This window comes from Phocoena phocoena, chromosome 2, assembly GCF_963924675.1.
Source record: "Phocoena phocoena chromosome 2, mPhoPho1.1, whole genome shotgun sequence".
NCBI lineage: Eukaryota > Metazoa > Chordata > Mammalia > Artiodactyla > Phocoenidae > Phocoena > Phocoena phocoena.
This window is the reverse complement of record NC_089220.1, coordinates 124,015,809-124,029,223: the sequence shown is the minus strand read 5'-3', so window position 1 is coordinate 124,029,223 and position 13,415 is coordinate 124,015,809.

Below are 13,415 nucleotides of genomic sequence, written 5' to 3'. Positions count from 1 at the left end.
GGTGTGTTAGTTTCTGCTTTATAACAAAGTGAATCAGCTATACATATACATATGTTCCCATATGTCTTCCCTCTTGCGTCTCCCTCCCTCCCACTCTCCCCATCCCACCCTTCCAGGCTGTCCCAAAGCACCGAGCTAATATCCCTGTGCCTTGCGGCTGCTTCCCCCCAGCTATCTACCTTACTACGTTTGTTAGTGTGTATATGTCCATGACTCTCTCTCGCCCTGTCAAAACTCACCCCTCCCCCTCCCCATACCCTCAAGTCCGTTCTCCAGTAGGTCTGCGTCTTTATTCCTATCTTACCCCTAGGTTCTTCGTGACATTTTTTTCCCTTAAATTCCATATATATGTGTTAGCATACGGTATTTGTCTTTTTCTTTCTGACTTACTTCACTCTGTATGACAGACTCTAGGTCTATCCATCTCATTACAAATAGCTCAATTTCATTTCTTTTTAAGGCTGAGTAATATTCCATTGTGTATATGTGCCACATCTTCTTTATCCATTCATCCAATGATGGGCGCTTAGGTTGTTTCCATGTCCTGGCTATTGTAAATAGAGCTGCAATGAACATTTTGGTACATGACTCTTTTTGAATTTTGGTTTTCTCAGGGTATATGCCCAGTAGTGGGATTGCTGGGTCATATGGTAATTCTATTTGTAGTTTTTTAAGGAACCTCCATACTGTTCTCCACAGTGGCTGAACCAATTCACATTCCCACCAGCAGTGCAAGAGTGTCCCCTTTTCTCCACACCCTCTCCAGCATTTATTGTTTCTAGATTTTTTGATGATGGCCATTCTGACTGGTGTGAGATGATATCTCATTGTAGTTTTGATTTGCATTTCTCTAATGATTAATGATGTTGAGCATTCCTTCATGTGTTTGTTGGCATTCTGTATATCTTCTTTGGAGAAATGTCTATTTAGGTCTTCTGCCCATTTTTGGATGGGGTTGTTTGTTTATTTGTTATTGAGCTGCATGAGCTGCTTGTAAATTTTGGAGATTAATCCTTTGTCAGTTGTTTCATTTGCAAATGTTTTCTCCCATTCTGAGGGTTGTCTTTTGGTCTTAATTATGGTTTCCTTTGCTGTGCAAAAGCTTTGAAGTTTCATTAGGTCCCATTTGTTTATTTTTGTTTTTATTTCCATTACTTTAGGAGGTGGGTCAGAAAGGATCTTGCTGTGAATTATGTCATAGAGTGTTCTTCCTATGTTTTCCTCTAAGAGTTTGATAGTTTCTGGCCTTACATTTAGGTCTTTAATCCATTTTGAGCTTATTTTTGTATATGGTGTTAGGGAGTGATCTAATCTCATACTTTTACATGTACCTGTCCAGTTTTCCCAGCACCATTTATTGAAGAGCCTGTCCTTTCTCCACTGTACATTCCTGCCTCCTTTATCAAAGATAAGGTGTCCATATGTGCGTGGGTTTATCTCTGGGCTTTCTATCCTGTTCCACTGATCTATCTTTCTGTTTTTGTGCCAGTACCATACTGCCTTGATTACTGTTGCTTTGTAGTATAGTCTGAAGTTAGGGAGCCTGATTCCTCCAGCTCCTTTTTTCGTTCTCAAGATTGCATTGGCTATTCGGGGTCTTTTGTGTTTCCATACAAATTGCGAAATTTTTTGTTCTAGTTCTGTGAAAAATGCCAGTGGTAGTTTGATAGGGATTGCATTGAATCTGTAGATTGCTTTGGGTAGTAGAGTCATTTTCACAATGTTGATTCTTCCCATCCAAGAACATGGTATATCTCTCCATCTATTTCTATCATCTTTAATTTCTTTCATCAGTGTCTTATAATTTTCTGCATACAGGTCTTTCATCTCCTTAGGTAGGTTTATTCCTAGATATTTTATTCTTTTTGCTGCAATGGTAAATGGGACTGTTTTCTTGATTTCACTTTCAGATTTTTCATCATTAGTATATAGGAATGCCAGAGATTTCTGTGCATTAATTTTGTATCCTGCTACTTTACCAAATTCATTGATTAGCTCTAGTAGTTTTCTGGTAGCATCTTTAGGATTCTCTATGTATAGTATCATGTCATCTGCAAACAGTGACAGCTTTACTTCTTCTTTTCCGATTTGGATTCCTTTTATGTCCTTTTCTTCTCTGATTGCTGTGGCTAAAACTTCCAAAACTATGTTGAATAAGAGTGGTGAGAGTGGGCAACCTTGTCTTGTTCCTGATCTTAGTGGAAATGCTTTCAGTTTTTCACCATTGAGGATGATGTTTGCTGTGGGCTTGTCATATATGGCCTTTATTATGCTGAGGAAAGTTCCCTCTATGCCTACTTTCTGGAGGGTTTTTATCATAAATGGGTGTTGAATTTTGTCGAAAGCTTTTTCTGCATCTATTGAGATGATCATATGGTTTTTCTCCTTCAATTTTTTAATATGGTTTATCACATTGATAGATTTGCGTATATTGAAGAATCCTTGCATTCCTGGAATAAACCCCACTTGATCATGGTGTATGATCCTTTTAATGTGCTGTTGGATTCTGTTTGCTAGTATTTTGTTGAGGATTTTTGCATCTATGTTCATCAGTGATATTGGCCTGTAGTTTTCTTTCTTTGTGACATCCTTGTCTGGTTTTGGTATCAAGGTGATGGTGGCCTCGTAGAAGGAATTTGGGAGTGTTCCTCCCTCTGCTATATCTTGGAAGAGTTCGAGAAGGATAGGTGTTAGCTCTTCTCTAAACGTTTGATAGAATTCACCTGTGAAGCCATCTGGTCCTGGGCTTTTGTTTGTTGGAAGATTTTTCATCACAGTTTCAATTTCAGTGTTTGTGATTGCTCTGTTCATATTTTCTATTTCTTCCTGATTCAGTCTTGGCAGGTTGTGCATTTCTAAGAATTTGTCCATTTCTTCCAGATTGTCCATTTTATTGGCATAGAGTTGCTTGTAGTAATCTCTCATGATTTTTTTTATTTCTGCAGTGTCAGTTGTTACTTCTCCTTTTTCATTTCTAATTCTATTGATTTGAGTCTTCTCCCTTTTTTTCTTGATGAGTCTGGCTAGTGGTTTATCTATTTTGTTTATCTTCTCAAAGAACCAGCTTTTAGTTTTATTGATCTTTGCTATTGTTTCCTTCATTTCTTTTTCATTTATTTCTGATCTGATTTTTATGATTTCTTTCCTTCTGCTAGCTTTGGGGTTTTTTTGTTCTTCTTTCCCTAATTGCTTTAGGTGCAAGATTAGGTTGTTTATTCGAGATGTTTCCTGCTTCTTAAGGTGGGCTTGTATTGCTATAAACTTCCCCCTTAGAACTGCTTTTGCTGCATCCCATAGGTTTTGGGTCGTTGTGTCTCCATTGTCATTTGTTTCTAGGTATTTTTTTATTTCCTCTTTGATTTCTTCAGTGATCACTTCATTATTAAGTAGTGTATTGTTTAGCCTCCATGTGTTTGTATTTTTTAAAGATCTTTTCCTGTAATTGATATCTAGTCTCATGGCGTTGTGGTCGGAAAAGATACTTGATACAATTTCAGTTTTCTTAAATTTACCAAGGCTTGATTTGTGACCCAAGATATGATCTATCCTGGAGAATGTTCCATGAGCACTTGAGAAAAATGTGTATTCTGTTGTTTTTGGATGGAGTGTCCTATAAATATCAATTAAGTCCATCTTGTTTAATGTATCATTTAAACCTTGTGTTTCCTTATTTATTTTCATTTTGGATGATCTGTCCATGGGTGAAAGTGGGGTGTTAAAGTCCCCTACTATGAATGTGTTACTGTTGATCTCCCCTTTTATGGTTGTTAGTATTTGCCTTATGTATTGAGGTGCTCCTATGTTGGGTGCATAAATATTTACAATTGTTATATCTTCTTCTTGGATCGATCCCTTGATCATTATGTAGTGTCCTTCTTTGTCCCTTTTAATAGTCCTTATTTTAAAGTCTATTTTGTCTGATATGAGAATTGTTACTCCAGCTTTCTTTTGGTTTCCATTTGTATGGAATATCTTTTTCCATCCCCTTACTTTCAGTCTGTATGTGTCTCTAGTTCTGAAGTGGGTCTCTTGTAGACAGCATATATAAGGGTCTTGTTTTTGTATCCATTCAGCCAATCTGTGTCTTTTGGTGGGAGCATTTAGTCCATTTACATTTAAGGTAATTATCGATATGTATGTTCCTATTTCCATTTTATATTTTGTTTTGGGTTCGCTACTATAGGTCATTTCCTTCTCTTGTGTTTCGTGTCTAGAGAAGTTCCTTTAGCATTTGTTGTAAAGCTGGTTTGTTGGTGCTGAACTCTCTCAGCTTTTGCTTGTCTGTAAAGGTTTTAATTTCTCCATCAAATGTGAAAGAGATCCTTGCTGGGTAGAGTAGTCTTGGTTGCAGGCTATTCTCCTTCATCACTTTCAGTATGTCCTGCCACTCCCTTCTGGCTTGTAGGGTTTCTGCTGAGAGATCAGCTGTTAACCTTATGGGGATTCCCTTGTGTGTTATTTGTTGTTTTTCCCTTGCTGCTTTTAATATGCTTTCTTTGTATTTAATTTTTGACAGTTTGATTAATATGTGTCTTGGCGTGTTTCTCCTTGTATTTATCCTGTATGGGACCCTCTGTGCTTCCTGGACTTGATTAACTATTTCCTTTCCCATATTAGGGAAGTTTTCAACTATAATCTCTTCAAATATTTTCTCAGTCCCTTTCTTTCTTTCTTCTTCTTCTGGAACCCCTATAATTCGAATGTTGGTGTGTTTCATGTTGTCCCAGAGGTCTCTGAGACTGTCCTCAGTTCTTTTCATTCTTTTTTCTTTATTCTGCTCTGCAGTAGTTATTTCCACTACTTTATCTTCCAGGTCACTTATCCGTTCTTCTGCCTCAGTTATTCTGCTATTGATCCTATCTAGAGTGATTTTAATTTCATTTATTGCATTGTTCATCGTTGCTTGTTTCATCTTTAGTTCTTGTAGGTCCTTGTTAACTGTTTCTTGCATTTTGTCCATTCTACTTCCAAGATTTCGGATCATCCTTACTATCATTATTCTGAATTCTTTTTCAGGTAGATTGCCTATTTCCTCTTCATTTGTTAGGTCTGGTGGGTTTTTATCTTGCTCCTTCATCTGCTGTGTGTTTTTCTGTCTTCTCATTTTGCTTATCTTACTGTGTTTGGGGTCTCCTTTATGCAGGCTGCACTTTCGTAGTTCCCGTTGTTTTTGATGTCTGTCTCCAGTGGCTAAGGTTGTTTCAGTGGGTTGTGTAGGCTTCCTGGTGGAGGGGACTAGTGCCTGTGTTGTGCTGGATGAGGCTGGATCTTGTCTCTCTAGTGGGCAGGTTCACGTCCGGTGGTGTGTTTTGGGGTGTCTGTGGCCTTATTATGATTTTAGGCAGCCTCTCTGCTAATGGGTGGAGTTGTGTTCCTGTTTTGCTAGTTGTTTGCCATAGGTTGTCCAGCACTGTGGCTTGCTGGTCGTTGAGTGAAGCTGGGTGCTGGTGTTAAGATGGAGGTCTCTGGGAGATTTCCACCGTTTAATATTATGTGGAGCTGGGAGGTCTCTTGTTGACCAGTGTCCTGAAGTTGGCTCTCCTACCTCAGAGGCAGAGCCCTGACTCCTGGCTGGAGCACCAAGAGCCTTTCATCCACACAGCTCAGAATAAAAGGGAGAAAAAGTAGGGAGAATTAGTAGAAGTATGAGTAAAGAAAGAAGGAAAGGAGGAAAGGAAGGAAGAAAGAAGCAAAGAAGGAAAGAAAGGAGGGAGGGAGGGAGGGAGGGAGGAAGGAAGGAAGGAGGGAAAGAAGGAAAAAAGACAGAAAGAAAGATGATACAGTAAAAATAAAATAAAGTATAATATAGTTATTGAATTAAAAAATATTTAAAAAAAAAAAAAAGGGACGGATAGAACCTTAGGACAAATGTTGGAAGCAAAGCTATACAGAGAAAATCTTACACAGAAGCATACACATACACCTTCACAAAAAGAGGTAAAGGGGGAAAAATCATAAATCCTGCTCCCTGAGACCACCTCCTCAATTTGGGGTGATTCGGTGTCTAAAGGAGGGAAGGAAGGAAGGAAAGAAAGAAAGAACGAAGGTAAAGTATAATAAAGTTATTACAATTAAACTTAATTATTAAGAAAAAGAATTTTTAAAAAAAAGTCATGGACGGATAGAGCCCTAGGACAAATGGTGGAAGCAAGAGTATACAGACAAGATCTCACACAGAAGCATACACATACACATTCACAAAAAGAGGAAAAGGGAAAAAAATCATAGATCTCGCTCCTAAATTCCACCTCTTCAATTTGGGATCATTCCTTGTCTATTCAGGTATTCCACAGATGCAGGGTATATCAAGTTGATTGTGGAGCTTTAATCCGCTGCTTCTGTGGCTGCTGGGAGAGATTTCCCTTTCTCTTCTTTGTTCTCACAGCTCACAGGAGCTCAGCTTTGGATTTGGCCCTGCCTCTGCGTGTAGGTCGCTGGAGGGCGTCTGTTTTTTCGCTCAGACAGGACAGGGTTAAAGGAGCCGCTGATTGGGGCCTCCGGCTCACTCAGGCCGGGGGTTGGGGGTTGGGGGTAGGAGGGGCACTACGTGCAGGGCGGGCCTGCGGCTGCAGAGGCAGCGTGACGTTGCGGCAGAGGCCGGCGTGATGTTGCACCAGCCTGAGACCCGCCGTGCGTACTCCCGGGGAAGTTGTCCCTGGATCCCGGGAACCTGGCAGTGGCGGGCTGCACAGGCTCCGCGGAAGAGGGGTGTGGAGAGTGACCTGTGCTCGCGCACAGGCCCCTTGGTGGCGGCAGCAGCAGCCTTAGCGTCTCCCGCCCGTCTCTGGTGTCCGCGGTTTTAGCCGCGGCTCGCGCCCGTCTCTGGGGTTTGCGCTTTCAGCCGCGGCTCGCGCCCGTCTCGGGGGCTCGCGCCCTCAGCCGCGGCTCGCACCCGTCTCTGGGGTTCGCGCTTTTAGCCGCGGCTCGCGCCCGTCTCTGGGGTTCGCGCTTTTAGCCGCGGCTCGCGCCCGTCTCTGCAGTTCCTTTAAGCAGCGCTCTTAAACCCCTCTCCTTGCGCACCAGGAAACAAAGAGGGAAGAAAAAGTCTCTTGCCTCTTCGGCCGGTGCAGGCTTTTCCCCGAACTCCCTCCCGGCTAGTCGTGGTGCACTAACCCCTTCAGGCTATGTTCAAGCCGCCAACCCCAGTCCTCTCCCTGAGCTCCGTCCAAAACCAAAACCCGAGCCTCAGCTCGCAGCCCCGCCCGCCTCGGCGGGTGAGCAGACAAGCCACTCGGGCTGGTGAGTGCCGGTCAGCACCGATCGTCTGTGCACGAATCTCCCCACTTTGCCCTCCGCACCCGTCGCTGTGCACTACTCCGCGGTCCCGAAACTCCCCCCTCTGCCTCCCGCAGTCTCCGCCCGCGGAGGGGCTTCCTAGTGTGTGGAAACTTTTCCTCCTTCACAGCTCCCTCCCACTGGTGCAGGTGCCGTCCTTATTCTTTTGTCTCTGTTTTTTCTTTTGCCCTACCCAGTTACGTGGGGAGTTTCTTGCCTTTTGGGAGGTCTGAGGTCTTCTGCCAGCCTTCAGTAGGAGTTCTGTGGGAGTTGTTCCTCGTGTGGATGTATTTCTGGTGTATCCGTGGGGAGGAAGGCGATATCCGCGTCTTACTCTTCCGCCATCTTCAAGGTCCCCCCTCACTTCATTATTAAGTAGTGTATTGTTTAGCCTCCATGTGTTTGTATTTTTTACAGATCTTTTCCTGTAATTGATATCTAATCTCATGGCGTTGTGGTCAGAAAAGATACTTGATACAATTTCAGTTTTCTTAAATTTACCAAGGCTTGATTTGTGACCCAAGATATGATCTATCCTGGAGAATGTTCCACGAGCACTTGAGAAAAATGTGTATTCTGTTGTTATTGGATGGAGTGTCCTATAAATATCAATTAAGTCCATCTTGTTTAATGTATCATTTAAGGCTTGTGTTTCCTTATTTATTTTCGTTTTGGATGATCTTTCCATGGGTGAAAGTGGGGTGTTAAAGTCCCCTACTATGAATGTGTTACTGTCGATCTCCCCTTTTATGGCTGTTAGTATTTGCCTTATGTATTGAGGTGCTCCTATGTTGGGTGCATAAATATTTACAATTGTTATATCTTCTTCTTGGATCGATCCCTTGATCATTATGTAGTGTCCTTCTTTGTCCCTTTTAATAGTGCTTATTTTAAAGTCTATTTTGTCTGATATGAGAATTGCTACTCCAGCTTTTTTTTGGTTTCCATTTGCATGGAATATCTTTTTCCATCCCCTTACTTTCAGTCTGTATGTGTCTGTAGGTCTGAAGTGGGTCTCTTGTAGACAGCATATATAAGGGTCTTGTTTTTGTATCCATTCAGCCAATCTGTGTCTTTTGGTGGGAGCATTTAGTCCATTTACATTTAAGGTAATTATCGATATGTATGTTCCTCTTCCCATTTTCTATATTGTTTTGGGTTCGTTATTATAGGTCATTTCCTTCTCTTGTGTTTCTTGTCTAGAGAAGTTCCTTTTGCGTTTGTTGTAAAGCTGGTTTGTTGGTGCTGAACTCTCTCAGCTTTTGCTTGTCTGTAAAGGTTTTAATTTCTCCATCAAATCTGAATGAGATCCTTGCTGGGTAGAGTAGTCTTGGTTGCAGGTTTTTCTCCTTCATCACTTTCAGTATGTCCTGCCACTCCCTTCTGGCTGGTAGGGTTTCTGCTGAGAGATCAGCTGTTAACCTTATGGGGATTCCCTTGTGTGTTATTTGTTGTTTTTCCCTTGCTGCTTTTAATATGCTTTCTTTGTATTTAACTTTTGACAGGTTGATTAATATGTGTCTTGGTGTATTTCTCCTTGTATTTATCCTGTATGGGACTCTCTGTGCTTCCTGGACTTGATTAACTATTTCCTTTCCCATATTAGGGAAGTTTTCAACTATAATCTCTTCAAATATTTTCTCAGTCCCTGTCTTTTTCTCTTCTTCTTCTGGAACCCCTATAATTCAAATGTTGGTGCGTTTAATGTTGTCCCAGAGGTCTCTGAGACTGTCCTCAGTTCTTTTCATTCTTTTTTCTTTATTCTGCTCTGCAGTAGTTATTTCCACTACTTTATCTTCCAGGTCACTTATCCGTTCTTCTGCCTCAGTTATTCTGCTATTGAACCTATCTAGAGTACTTTTAATTTCATTTTTGCGTTGTTCATCATTGCTTGTTTCATCTTTATGTCTTCTAGGTCCTTGTTAACTGTTTCTTGCATTTTGTGCATTGTACTTCCAAGATTTTGGATCATCCTTACTATCATTATTCTGAATTCTTTTTCAGGTAGATTGCCTATTTCCTCTTCATTTGTTAGGTCTGGTGGGTTTTTATCTTGCTCCTTCATCTGCTGTGTGTTTTTCTGTCTTCTCATTTTGCTTATCTTACTGTGTTTGGGGTCTCCTTTTTGCAGGCTGCACGTTCGTAGTTCCCATTGTTTTTGATGTCTGTCTCCAGTGGCTAAGGTTGTTTCAGTGGGTTGTGTAGGCTTCCTGGTGGAGGGGACTAGTGCCTGTGTTGTGCTGGATGAGGCTGGATCTTGTCTCTCTAGTGGGCAGGTTCACGTCCGGTGGTGTGTTTTGGGGTGTCTGTGGCCTTATTATGATTTTAGGCAGCCTCTCTGCTAATGGGTGGGGTTGTGTTCCTGTTTTGCTAGTTGTTTGGCATAGGTTGTCCAGCACTGTGGCTTGCTGGTCGTTGAGTGAAGCTGGGTGCTGGTGTTAAGATGGAGGTCTCTGGGAGATTTCCACCGTTTAATATTATGTGGAGCTGGGAGGTCTCTTGTTGACCAGTGTCCTGAAGTTGGCTCTCCTACCTCAGAGGCAGAGCCCTGACTCCTGGGCTGGAGCACCAAGAGCCTTTCATCCACACGGCTCAGAATAAAAGGGAGAAAAAGTAGAGAGAGAAGTATGAGGAAAGAAAGGAGGAAAGGAAGGAAGGAAGAAAGAAGCAAAGAAGGAAAGAAAGGAGGGAGGGAGGGAGGGAGGGAGGAAGGAAGGAAGGAGGGAGGAAGGAAGGAAGGAAGGAGGGAAAGGAGAAAATGTAGAGAGAATTAGTAGAAGTATGAGGAAAGAAAGAAGGAAAGGAGGAAAGGAAGGAAGGAAGAAAGAAGCAAAGAAGGAAAGAAAGGAGGGAGGGAGGGAGGAAGGAAGGAAGGAAGGAGGGAAAGAAGGAAAAAAGCAAGAAAGAAGATACAGTAAAAATAAAATAAAGTATAATATAGTTATTGAATTAAAAAATATTTAGAAAAAAAAAAAGGAACGGATAGAACCTTAGGACAAATGTTGGAAGCAAAGCTATACAGAGAAAATCTTACACAGAAGCATACACATACACGTTCACAAAAAGAGGTAAAGGGGGAAAAATCATAAATCTTGCTCTCAGAGACCACCTCCTCAATTTGGGGTGATTCGTTGTCTAAAGGAGGGAAGGAAGGAAGGAAAGAAAGAAAGAAAGAACGAAGGTAAAGTATAATAAAGTTATTGCAATTAAAATTAATTATTAAGAAAAAAAAATTTTTTTTTTAAAAACCGTGGACGGATAGAGCCCTAGGACAAATGGTGGAAGCAAGAGTATACAGACAAGATCTCACACAGAAGCATACACGTACACATTTACAAAAAGAGGAAAAGGGGAAAAAATCATAGATCTCGCTCCTAAATTCCACCTCTTCAATTTGGGATCATTCCTTGTCTATTCAGGTATTCCACAGGTGCAGGGTATATCAAGTTGATTGTGGAGCTTTAATCCGCTGCTTCTGTGGCTGCTGGGAGAGATTTCCCTTTCTCTTCTTTGTTCTCACAGCTCACAGGAGCTCAGCTTTGGATTTGGCCCTGCCTCTGCGTGTAGGTCGCTGGAGGGCGTCTGTTTTTTGCTCAGACAGGATGGGGTTAAAAAGCCGCTGATTCGGGGGCTCTGGCGCACTCAGGCCGGGGGGGAGGGAGGAGTACTGCGTGCGGGGCGGGCCTGCAGCGGCAGAGGCGGCGTGACGTTGCGGCAGAGGCCGGCGTGACGTTGCAACAGCCTGAGACCCGCCGTGCGTACTCCCGGGGAAGTTGTCCCTGGATCCCGGGAACCTGGCAGTGGCGGGCTGCACAGGCTCCGCGGAAGAGGGGTGTGGAGAGTGACCTGTGCTCGCCCACAGGCCCCTTGGTGGCGGCAGCAGCAGCCTTAGCGTCTCCCGCCCGTCTCTGGTGTCCGCGGTTTTAGCCGCGGCTCGCGCCCGTCTCTGGGGTTCGCGCTTTTAGCCGCGGCTGGCGCCCGTCTCTGGAGTTCCTTTAAGCAGCGCTCTTAAACCCCTCTCCTCGCGCACCAGGAAACAAAGAGGGAAGAAAATGTCTCTTGCCTCTTCAGCAGGTGCAGGCTTTTCCCCGAACTCCCTCCCGGCTAGTCGTGGTGCACTAACCCCTTCAGGCTATGTTCAAGCCGCCAACCCCAGTCCTCTCCCTGCGCTCCGTCCAAAACTGAAACCCGAGCCTCAGTTCGCAGCCCCGCCCGCCGCGTCGGGTGAGCAGACAAGCCTCTCGGGTTGGTGAGTGCCGGTCGGCACCGATCGTCTGTGCAGTAATCTCCCCGCTTGCCCTCCGCACCCGTCGCTGTGCACCACTCCGCGGTCCCGAACCTCCCCCCTCCACCTCCCGCAGTCTCCGCCCGCGGAGCGGCTTCCTAGTGTGTGGAAACTTTTCCTCCTTCACAGCTCCCTCCCGCTGGTGCAGGTGCCATTCTTATTGTTTTGTCTCTGTTTTTTCTTTTTTTCTTTTGCCCTACCCAGGTACGTGGGGAGTTTCTTGCCTTTTGGGAGCTCTGAGGTCTTCTGCCAGCCTTCAGTAGGTGTTCTGTAGGAGTTGTTCCACGTGTAGATGTATTTCTGGTGTGTCCGTGGGGAGCAAGGCGATCTCCGCGTCTTACTCTTCCGCTATCTTCCAACCTCTCTCCAAGACTTAACCCTCTTAACCCAAGTGTTAAGACTTCACCTTCCAATGCAGGGAGTGAGGGTTCAATTCCTGGTCAGGGAGCTAAGATCCCACATGCCGCCTGGCCAAAAAACCAAAACATAAAACAGAAGCAATATTGTAACAAATTTAATAAAGACTTAAGAAAAATAGTCCACATCAAAAAAATCTTTAAAAAAAAAACAAGAGCAATGATGTTTTGATTCATACAACATGGATGAATCCTTAGTGAATTTTGTGAAGTGAAAGAAACCAAACCTAAAAGACTATATTGTTTCTTTCGATTTAAATGAGGTTTTGGAAGAGGCAGTACTGTAGCATCAGGGAACAGATCTGTGGTTGTCTGGGGTTGGAGTTGGGGGAAGGGTTGACAACGACAAATTTTGGGGGGCGATTTAACTGTTCTATATGGTATTTTTTTAGTGGATATTACGCATCTGCAAAAAACCATAGAATTATATACCTTAAAGAGTGAATTTTTATTTTATTCCAAAATTTAAAAATAAGCCAGGATGTTGACAAAAGCCAAGACTGAATGTACACCATAGCAAATGAATCTACCTCCATTATAAATAAATGACATAATCACACTGAAAATGGTGGGAAAGAAAGGAACATATTCCCTCACTGGCTGCATTGATTGGCTCAAGTGTGAGGACTCTCAGAATGCATGAGACTTTCTTAGTCCCCTTCAGGATGGGAAGATGTATGTATGTGAAGCCTGAGGTGCTTCATTCACTTTGCTTCCAGGAGGACAGTTAGCTTGAAAAGAGAAACATCTGAATGAGGATGGAATAGAGGGTCCCAGAGTGCCTGCACCAGGGTCCTGATCAAATGTGTCTTGCACCCACTGTAATATCATACTTTTTAGGTAAATAATTATTAAATTCTCCTTTTTTCCTCAAACATATTTTGCTAATAGTAATCCAAACCATCCTATCAGAAACACCTCCCATATGCCATTTTGAAGAATTTACTCGAGCATGTGCTTCTGTAAAATTGGTGAGTAAAGCAAGAAAAAAAGAAGTCTGAGGTTCAGGAAAGTGTGTGTAACCCAAGAATTCATGTCAGAGTATCCTGTGATCACAGCTTTGTAGCAGGCATGGAACGCAGCCAGTCCAGGCTGGAGCAAGAGGGAGCCATCAGGGCAAGGTGTGATGTTATGGATTAGATATACCTCAGGATTTCAGAATGGTTAAAAACATGCAGAATAAAGACAAGATTATATTTACTAGGAGACGAACATTTTGCAGAAGATGCCTAAAAACCTTTTCATGAGGTTGCACTGGCAAAGACCTTCACCTAAACCAGCCCCAGGCAAGGGGATTCAATTCCTAAAGAGAAGGCTATCTCCTTTGAATTTATGGGCATTTGAAGACCCTGAAACATCTAGCTTCGGTTATCAAGTGAAGGGAGCACTGTTTTGTCATCAGTCAACATTCTGTTGCAACCTATGAGAAAGGACTGTCA